Source organism: Schistocerca piceifrons, chromosome 2 (assembly GCF_021461385.2).
Source record: "Schistocerca piceifrons isolate TAMUIC-IGC-003096 chromosome 2, iqSchPice1.1, whole genome shotgun sequence".
Classification (NCBI taxonomy): domain Eukaryota; kingdom Metazoa; phylum Arthropoda; class Insecta; order Orthoptera; family Acrididae; genus Schistocerca; species Schistocerca piceifrons.
This window is the reverse complement of record NC_060139.1, coordinates 8,188,881-8,199,906: the sequence shown is the minus strand read 5'-3', so window position 1 is coordinate 8,199,906 and position 11,026 is coordinate 8,188,881.

Genomic DNA, 11,026 nt, shown 5'->3' with positions numbered 1-11,026 from the left:
TAGAGGGAGACCAAGAGATGAATACACTGAGCAGATTCAGAAGGATGTAGGTTGCAGTAAGTACTGGGAGATGAAGAAGCTTGCACAGGATAGAGTAGCATGGGGAGCTGCATCAAACCAGTTTCAGGACTGAAGACCACAACAACAATAACAACAGTAAACTCGCGTTGATGTGTTGGCCAGCGAATGTGGCTGATCTGTGCCCAGTGGAACACATATCGGGCGCCAGCTATGTGCCCTTAATCAATATCCGGTAATTTGCGGGAACCGCTTGACCTTTGGGTAGACATCTCTTGCCAGATACTTCTGGGATCCTGTCAAGGAATTGTAGAATCCATGGCAAGCAAAATCTCTGTCGTACTGTGTTTGAAACGTGGAACAGCACGCTATTAAAGAGGTGGCCATAATGTTTTGGCTCGTCGGTGTATGTTTAATTCTTTTGTTAGGCGTGCCTTACAAGCACGACGCGGCTACTAGGGTAGTGGAGTACGTGTGGCGTGCACATGGGGCTTTTTGAGGTTGGAGAAATCCGCCCTTGGGGCTAAAGACGATTTGCCTGATAACTTAGCTTCAAAGGTTGGTTGATTGATTTAGGGTAGGTGACCAAACAGCGAGGTCATCGGCCCCAGCCACAATGTCATCAGAGAATGTTCGTCGTCGCAGATCAGAAATTGTAAACGTTGATATGATTTTAGTAAACTACAGGAGCATCCAAGGGAAGGTCCAAGAATTAACATCGCTTATTGCAAGTTACAAAGCACTGATAGTATTAGCAACAGAAAGTTGGTTGAAACCGGAAGTTAATGACAATAAAATCCTAAGTTCAGAGTGGAATATTTATCGTAAGGATAGTTGGTCGCCAATGGTGGCAGCGCGTTTATTGCAGTAAAGAATTCGATAAAATCTAGCAAGGTTATCACGGATTCCGACTGTGAATTAAACTGGGTGAAGTTAAGTATCGTAGTTCGGTCAAAAATGGTAATTGGATGCTTTTATAGACTGGGTCAGGAGCTCTAGCCGTAGAGCGCTTCAGACAGAGCTTGCAGAATATCGTTAGTAATTTTCCTGATCATGCTGTAATAAGCGTGACTTCAAATTGCAAGGTATAGATTGGGAGTGTCTCTCTATACAAAACTGGTGCCAGAGACAGGGATTCGTGTGACATTGTTCTGGATGTCTTGTCCGAAAATTACTTTGAGCACATAGTTAAAAAACCAACTCTTGAGGGTAGCCTATTACACCTCCTGGCAACAAACAGGCTTAAACCTATCAAATGAGTTAACTTAGAGAAAGGTATCAATGTTCATAAGGCTGTGACAGCATCTATGACAACGGGTATGACGAAAAATGTTAAGAAAGGTAGAAAGATATTTTTGCTTAGAAAGAATGACAGGATACAATTTTCAGAGTATATGAGCAGTCAAAATCAAATATGCGGTGATGATGACGAAGATGTGGGAAACAAATGGAAGAAATGCAAAGGAATCGTGTAATCTGCCCTAGAGAAATATGTTCCGAGTAAGGTCTTAATGGATGGGACAGACCCACTTTGGTGTAAGAGGCGTGTTAGAAAACTGCTACGTAAACAAAGAGAACTTCATCTCTGATTCAACAGAAGTAAAAACCTAGCTGACAAATTAAAGCTGAACGAAACGAAAATGAGCGTAATGAGAGGAATGAGACAAGTGTTCAATGACTTTGGAAGTAAACCTTTGTCAACCGATCTGAGCGAAAACCCGGAGAGGTTTTGGTCGTATGTAAAATTAGTAAGCGGGTCAAAATCATCTATTATTCACTCAGGGACCACACTGGCACCGAAACGGATAATAACACAGAGAAAGCCGAAATACCGAATTTAGTCTTCCAAAATGGTTTCACCGCAGAAGATCGTAACAGAGTAGCTCATTTCCATCGTCGTACGAACGTCAAAATGACAGGTATTGAGATAACCGATCGCGGAGTAGCAAAACAACTACAATCGCTTAGTAGTGGAAAGGTGTCACGACCACATGAGATACCTATAAGGTTCTGCATAGATTATGCAAAAGAATATGCTCCCCTTCTAGCTTGAGCAACGAAGGGTACTTAGCGACTGGGTGAAAGTGCAGGTCATTCCCGTTTTTAAGAAAGGCCGTAGGACAGTTGTACACAATCCTAGATCTATATCGTCGACGTCAATCTGTTGTAAAATTATGGAACATCTTGTATGCTGAAGAATTATGACGTTCTTGGAGAAGGAAAAATCTCCTGTATAAAAATACACGCGGATTGCGCAAACACAGATCCTGCGAATCTCAGCTTGCTCTATTCCTCCATGAAACCCACAGTACTGTAGACAATAGCGCTCACAAGGGGAGGCCGCCAATTGTGAAATTCAGATTCGATTCATACTGCGCATAATAAAAGCTCATGGCCAGAGGTGTAATGTGGCAAAGCACCAAGATGCACTTCTCAGCCGTTGTCGAGAAAATCGACAGTTAAAAGAAACCGTTGTGGTGAAATACTCTCTACGATTAATAGGTTTCAACAGCGTCGTGGTGCATCGGTAAGCGCTCGGGTTCGTAGTCCGAAGGTCGCCGGATCGAATCTCGCACCATGCAATTTTTTTTTATTATTAGTTTTTATAATTCAAATATATATATATATATATATATATATATACAATTAATGAATTGCTTATGCATTTTGGTGAAGGCGGATCGCTCTCCAATTGTACCGCCCCCATTTTTCCGTTTGTTTAACAGGGTGTACCAAAGCTCTCACGTCCGCACTGATTTTTCGACGATGTTATAAGTTGCGCTAGGGACCGCATCTACCTTCTTTCGAAGTTAGCAGGCAACTACGCTGTTATGCGGCGGCTCGTTTCGGCCCATTCAACATCTGTCCTTCAAGTGCACTAGCTAGTAACGGAGTTTATATTTTATACCTGCCACAGCGAATTTGTGTTCGTGGGGTCTCTATTCTAATTCGAACGTTTGACTTACGCTATACGTATTCGTTTCGGAATATCGTTTCTACGTCTTCCGTTAACTATACGTGGTTAACATTATGAAGAGAATTAATAACGTTTGTGAAATATAACTCTGTTTGCAACTGATTGCCGGGAAATTGTATATATATATATATATATATATATGTGTGTGTGTGTGTGTGTGTGTGTGTGTGTGTGTGTGTATATATACACATTTGAATTACAAAAAACAAATACTAAAAAAAACGTTGCATGGTGCGAGATTCGAGCCGGTGACCTTCGGATTACAAACCCGAGCGCTTACTGCTGCGCTACGACGCTTTGGAAAAATCATTAATCGTAGAGAGTATATCACCGCAACGGTTTCTTTTAACTGTCGATTTTCTCGACAACGGCTGAGAAGTGAATGTTGGTGCTTTTCCACATTACACCTCTGGCCATGAGCTTTTATGGGTCGACAGAAGCGTCCGATCCCACGCGTCGGCTTTGACCCGTGACGTAAGAGTGTGTGTGTGACGTCATGACGGCGCGGAGTTTGGTTTGAGTGTGGCTGTCTCCAGTTCTGTTTTATCTTATTTTATTTACTTTTCTGATCTGTTCGTTCTATCTCGTGAGATTTTTTTTTAAATTTAAAAACGCTTATTACTTATTTTAATTATCTGTTTCCTCCAATTTCTGTTTTAGTTTATTATATTTATCTTTCTGATCTGTTTGTTCTATCCCGTGAGATTTTTTTTAAAAAAAAGACAAAAAACACTAATCAGCTACTGGAGCATCTTTATCTTCTATGGGTTGCAGGGGTTACGACCCCTGGGGAGGTGGGTGGGTATTCATGCATGGCTGTCTTCACTTACACGTTGTAGCTACGCAAGGCGTCTAAATTTGTTTATATTTAGTTTACCCCCCCTCCACCCAAAACACCCCATTTCCCGCGCTTGTCCCGTTAGTGTCATTAGGCTTCTTGTGGAAAGTGTGTGTGTTTGTTTTTGTTTCCGCCATATTTGTGACGTCATGGGTCAAAGCAGACGGGCGGGATCGGACGCTTCCGTATTTCCGCTTTTATTATGCGCAGTATGAATCGAATCTGAATTTCACAATTGGCGGCCTCCCCTTGTCAGGCAGATGCCGTGTTCCAGGAAAGCATTTCACACCGTCCCACACTGCCGTTTAGTGAAAAAAATTGGAGCTTATCGAGTATCGGAGCAGATTTGCGACTGGATTCAAGACTTACTTGCAGACAGAACTCAACACGTCGCTCCTAACGGAACAAAATCGACAGATGTGAAGGTAATTTCCGTTGTACCCCAAGGAAGTGTGATAGGACCGTTACTGTTTACAATATATATATAAATGACCTAGTAGGAAGCGTAGGATGCTCTATAAGGCTGGTCGCAGATGACGCGGTTGTTTATAGCAAAGTAACAACGCCAGAAGACAGTAACGATTTGCGGAATGGCACCCAGAGAATTGATGAATGGTGTAGGCTCTGGCAGTTGACCCTGAACGTAAATAAATGTAACGTATTACGCATACACAGAAAAAGAAATCCACTGCTGTAAAGTTCATGAAAAACCGCTGGAAATAATATATGCCGTAAAATATCTAGGAGTAACTATCAAGAGTGAACTTGAGTGAAACGACCATATAAAACAATTAGAGGGAAAAGCAAACGACAGACTCAGATTCATAGGTAGAATCATCAGGAAATGTAACTCATCCACAAAGGAAGAAGCTTATAAGGCGCTTGTTCGACCCATTCCTGAGCACTGTTCATCTATCTGGGATCCCTACCAGATAGGACTGATAGAGGAGTTAGAGAAGATCCAAAGAAGAGCAGCACCTTTCGTCACGGGATCGTTTAGTCGGCACGAGAACGTTACGGAGATGATCGAGAAACTCCATTGGCAGACGTTAGAAAAGAGGCGTTGTGCATCACAGAGAGATTAACTGTTGAAATTCCGAGAGAGCACTTTCCGGGAAGCGTCGGACAACAGGGAACATATTACACCCTCCTACATACGTCTTGCGTAATGACCATGAGAAGGAAATTCGAGAAATTAGAGCCAGTCTTGAGACTTACCGACAATCATTCTTCCCACGCGCTATACACGGATGGAAGAAGGTTGGAGGGCTCAGTTAGTGGTACAAAAAGTACCCTCCGCCACACACCATTAGGTGACTGGCGGAGTATAATGTAGATGTGGACTGCAAGCCGGAAGTGAATTAAGGTATTAGACTTGTCCCGGCATTGCCAAGGATTTCTATAAGGATTTCGACAAGGATTCATCCCACTGTGTTGAGTATATTGCAATATGCTCAACATAGTAGCTGAGCTATCTTATTCTTTTGATTTGTGCTTCAGATCACCTCGCACTGTCCCGACAGCATACATCACAGTTTTGGGAACGGGACTTTACTTGGTCGCTTCAGAGAGATACTGTTGAAATTGTGTTTCTGGAGTGCCTTGGTGTCTACAAGTAAAATCTGTTCCGTGGGAAAAACGGACAAGAAGAAGACTATGTGTATTTTAAATGTAGTACCAATGAATGTTAATCAAATGAATAGCTGAAGTACTAAATGAAGAGTTGTCTGCAAGAACTTGGATGCAATGATGGCGATGCAAAACTTTGAACAGAAGAAGATATTACTTAGTGGGATAGCGTCTACAATCCAAAGAGATGTACATACGGCGCTGGAAGAACCAGTGGAAGAGAAAAATAATAGCTACTTACAAAGATCTGAATATGTGGAGCTGAATACAGAGAGAGTAATAGGTGTAGTGGGTATGGAGCAATGGAAAGACAGGCTTGGGCTAACAGCGACACCTGAGTCAAACTTGTCTGATAACTAACTCTTTAAAGAAAGAGTATCTATGTCCTTTCAGCAACTTCAGCTAAGAATTCGATAGTATAAAGGCGTTCTAGCTCGTTAAGTTAGTGAACTGACTTTGATCAGGAAGCAAAATTTTTACAAGACGTTTTATAAATTATTCTTGAACGTGCGTGAAGAATTATAAGAAATTCATCTGTTTTCATTGTTCGCCTTTAAGCAAGTCTTCCCGTCGACAGTGCATGAATCAGCGAACGATAAGTCAGAGAAACATTTATGTCCCCCACCCCCCCCCCCACCCCCTCCCAACTCGCAAAATGATTTCTGGTTCTAAGCCGTACACATAACCAAATACAAGGAGATTCTAATGGTACCTGAAGTGATTCTCAAAGGGAAACTGACGCGCTCCGCGATGCACTTCAGACAGTGGTCCTTAACTGCAAAGCACCATGAAGGGCGGTACGAACTGAGTGTCAGAAGGTACATTTCCTTTGCGTTATTCGTCTTACTTGTAAAGTTATTGGAAAGGGAGGAAGGAAGATCGATATTAGTACTCAGATTAGACAAGGATGAGGACGTAAATCTGCTGTGCCCTTTCCATCGTGTCTGTCTATGCCTTAAGTGATTTAAGAAACACACGGAACACCCAAGTCAAAACAAGCGGACGGGGATTTGAGCTCTGATCGGCCGCGTCTCCCGTGTACTGATCAGAATGCCACCACGTCGGCAACTGTGTCGTCCTGTGTCACCTGTAGAAAGCTACCAATGGCATGAGCTATAATAAGCGCGCTATGATAATGGCGGGCTATTGACAGCGATACAATGTGGGAAGAGCAGTCTACAACAAGGTTGTAGCAAACTAAACAGCTCGCGGTCTGAATGGATAGCGCGTGAATTATATTTCCCTGACAGGACAAGAAACCAGTTTCTGCGCAGATAGCCCGCACACAAATCTCCTTACAAAAAAGAACTGACCGCGTACACGAAAAGGAACACGCAACTGAGGTTGTTGAATATTCATCACAACTAATTTGGTCCTGAAGTAATGTTTGGGGATGTTATCTCTTAAACTCCTTGTAATCTAGAATACCCCTTGCATAATAATTTTTTCTTTGGAGCCTGCAAACTTTTCAACGGATTTACCTTTCCTCCTGTAAGCATTAACGATTACTTCGTTGCATTCAAAATAGACTGCACTGCGTTGGAAACACATTGCTATTGGACATAGAAGATATTTATATTTTTGTCATTCGTGAACTCAAATCAGCATTTTTTACCGAGGAATAAAATTGTATGGCTCAGAAAAGAGTTCAGTGTGCAGCAACAAAAATCTTTGATCATTTGACCAATAACGTAAACGGACAGGTAGCTAAGCATATTTTAAATTTAATTTAAAATCATTTCTTCTGCACAGCTCCTCCTATTCCATTGATAAAATTCTACTTAAAACTGGTAGATAGTAATATACATGATGAATCACGTATAACTTGCACCGCAAATATTGCGGATATAGAAAGTGCTACTGATGTGCGGTTTCCACAGAAAGGATTGGTAGTCACAAGCTCGTATCGTTACGCAGTAAACGCATAGTAGTCTTAGAAAGTGCATTTCTTGTGCTACCATACAACCCTTTAAATGGAACAGTGTCTGATCACACTAACAAACTAAGAATAGGGTAAATTAGAATGTCAGCTGTGTATGTTGCAGGATTCTAGTGCAAGCCGTTTACGAGATATCGTATTCTGTGAAGTTTTCACACCGACACTTGTTTGTGCCATTCGACCTGCGTAGCTGCTAGGTATAATGTTGTTATATTTGCTTACAGTCTGCCTGTGTGCTCCCTGAGCGCACTGCAACTTGCTCCTGGCTACTCAGATAGTGTGTGACAGTCCAAGCAGTAGTGGACGATGAGATTTACCAATTCAGAAAAATCCGACATGCTCATGGTGTACGGAGGTTGAAGAAAGGATCCAGTTCGTTCTTGTACGGTATATGTGGCAAGATATCCCAGTAGATGTCAGCTACACCGGTAGTTATTTATGAACCTCTTTAACCAGTTGCGTAAAACTGATAGTGGAACACCAAGACAAGGTAACAAGGGCAGGAAGTGATTACAGAAGAGGGGGAAATTAAAGTTCTTGCTGCCGTTGCAGTTGATTCGAACTTCAGCTCCTGCGCAAACGCACGAGGAAGTGAAACGTGTTAGGCAAGTGTGCTATGCATTCTCCATCGACTTAGGTTCCATACCTATCACATCTCACTGCATCAGAACTGCATGGAAACCATTATGAAAATCGTGTTAACTGCTTTACATGGGCATTAGGAAAGGATACCTCAGATGTATCATATACACTCCTGAAAATTGAAATAAGAACACCGTGAATTCATTGTCCCAGGAAGGGGAAACTTTATTGACACATTCCTGGGGTCAGATACATCACATGATCACACTGACAGAACCACAGGCACATAGACACAGGCAACAGAGCATGCACAATGTCGGCACTAGTACAGTGTATATCCACCTTTCGCAGCAATGCAGGCTGCTATTCTCCCATGGAGACGATCGTAGAGATGTTGGATGTAGTCCTGTGGAACGGCTTGCCATGCCATTTCCACCTGGCGCCTCAGTTGGACCAGCGTTCGTGCTGGACGTGCAGACCGCGTGAGACGACGCTTCATCCAGTCCCAAACATGCTCAATGGGGGACAGATCCGGAGATCTTGCTGGCCAGGGTAGTTGTCTTACACCTTCTAGAGCACGTTGGGTGGCACGGGATACATGCGGACGTGCATTGTCCTGTTGGAACAGCAGGTTCCCTTGCCGGTCTAGGAATGGTAGAACGATGGGTTCGATGACGGTTTGGATGTACCGTGCACTATTCAGTGTCCCCTCGACGATCACCAGTGGTGTACGGCCAGTGTAGGAGATCGCTCCCCACACCATGATGCCGGGTGTTGGCCCTGTGTGCCTCGGTCGTATGCAGTCCTGATTGTGGCGCTCACCTGCACGGCGCCAAACACGCATACGACCATCATTGGCACCAAGGCAGAAGCGACTCTCATCGCTGAAGACGACACGTCTCCATTCGTCCCTCCATTCACGCCTGTCGCGACACCACTGGAGGCGGGCTGCACGATGTTGGGGCATGAGCGGAAGACGGCCTAACGGTGTGCGGGACCGTAGCCCAGCTTCATGGAGACGGTTGCGAATGGTCCTCGCCGATACCCCAGGAGCAACAGTCTTCCTAATTTGCTGGGAAGTGGCGGTGCGGTCCCCTGCGGCGCTGCGTAGGATCCTACGGTCTTGGCGTGCATCCATGCGTCGCTGCGGTCCGGTCCCAGGTCGACGGGCACGTGCACCTTCCGCCGGCCACTGGCGACAACATCGATGTACTGTGGAGACCTCACGCCCCACGTGTTGAGCAATTCGGCGGTACGTCCACCCGGCCTCCCGCATGCCCACTATACGCCCTCGCTCAAAGTCCGTCAACTGCACATACGGTTCACGTCCACGTTGTCGCGGCATGCTACCAGTGTTAAAGACTGCGATGGAGCTTCGTATGCCACGGCAAACTGGCTGACACTGACGGCGGCGGTGCACAAATGCTGAGCAGCTAGCGCCATTCGACGGCCAACACCGCGGTTCCTAGTGTGTCCGCTGTGCCGTTCGTGTGATCATTGCTTGTAGAGCCCTCTCGCAGTGTCCGGAGCAAGTATGGTGGATCTGACACACCGGTGTCAATGTGTTCTTTTTTCCATTTCCAGGAGTGTATCTTGTTTAACGATGATACAGCCGGCCGAAGTGGCCGTGCGGTTAAAGGCGCTGCAGTCTGGAACCGCAAGACCGCTACGGTCGCAGGTTCGAATCCTGCCTCGGGCATGGATGTTTGTGATGTCCTTAGGTTAGTTAGGTTTAACTAGTTCTAAGTTCTAGGGGACTAATGACCTCAGCAGTTGAGTCCCATAGTGCTCAGAGCCATTTGAACGATGATACATTTACCAATCATGGCCAGGGAAACTGCCGAAACATGCATCACTGGTCTGTTAACACTCACCGTTGGCTCCGTGAGGTGGAATGTCTGCGTCCGTGGAGTGCAAACGTGTGGGGTGTGGTGGTGAATCATCAGTCCATAGGCCCATCTTTCATAGGCGGAACACTGAACGCGCACAGGTATCGCAGCAGTCGCGCGGTTGCGGACTGAAGCGCCTAGAACAGCTCGGTCACCACGGCCGGCCTGCGACTTTGATTTAAACTGGCGTTTATTTGGCAATAGATGTGCAACCAGTCGCTTTTTTACGATTTATTCAACCACGAACATGTTTTAGAGTCACTGCGGGCTCATCGTCAGATGGAGGTGTTACAGAAACGTTATCTTGTGGAACAAATGCAGCTAGATGCAGTGCTGGTGCTGAGTTCACTGCCTTGTGGTATTCACATCATATTGCTTCTTATAACGTGCATTATTACGCTATGTACACAATAAACACAGTATGTAGCTACACTTGGTTTTACACTGCCTCAACGGATGTAAACATTCTTGTTCGACAAGATAATGTTTCTGTAACACCTCCATCTGAAGATGAGCCTGCAGTCGCTCTAAAACATGTTTATGGTTGAATAAATAGTGAAAAAGCGACTGTTTACCAAATAAACGCGAATAAGCACTTGTGTTATTGTTTAGTGTGTGCTACCACACGTATTGCACAAGTGACAGTGTGGGAACTATTCAAAATACGGCTTCCCGTGAACGACTCGCACTACAATCCTGCAACAAACACCGCTGATATTCTTATTTATCCTACGTTTAGCTTGTTAATGTCAACAGGCATTGTTCCTCTTAAAAGAGTGTGCGTTTGTACAAAAAATACACTTTCCAAGTATTATTACAGTGTGTTTATTATCTAACAAATGGCTCAAATGGCTCTGACTACTATGGGACTTAACATCTATGATCATCAGTCCCTTAGAACTTAGAACTACTTAAACCTAACTAACCTAAGGACATCACACAACACCCAGTCATCACGAGGCAGAGAAAATCCCTGACCCCGCCGGGAATCGAATCCGGGAACCTGGGCGCGGGAAGCGAGAACGCTACCGCACGACCTATTAGCTAACAGTACGAGCCCCTGACTGCCAATCCATTCTGTGAAAACAGCACGTCAATAGCACTTTCCAATTCCGCAATATTTGAGGTGCAATTTTTAGGTGAATCGCCTTATA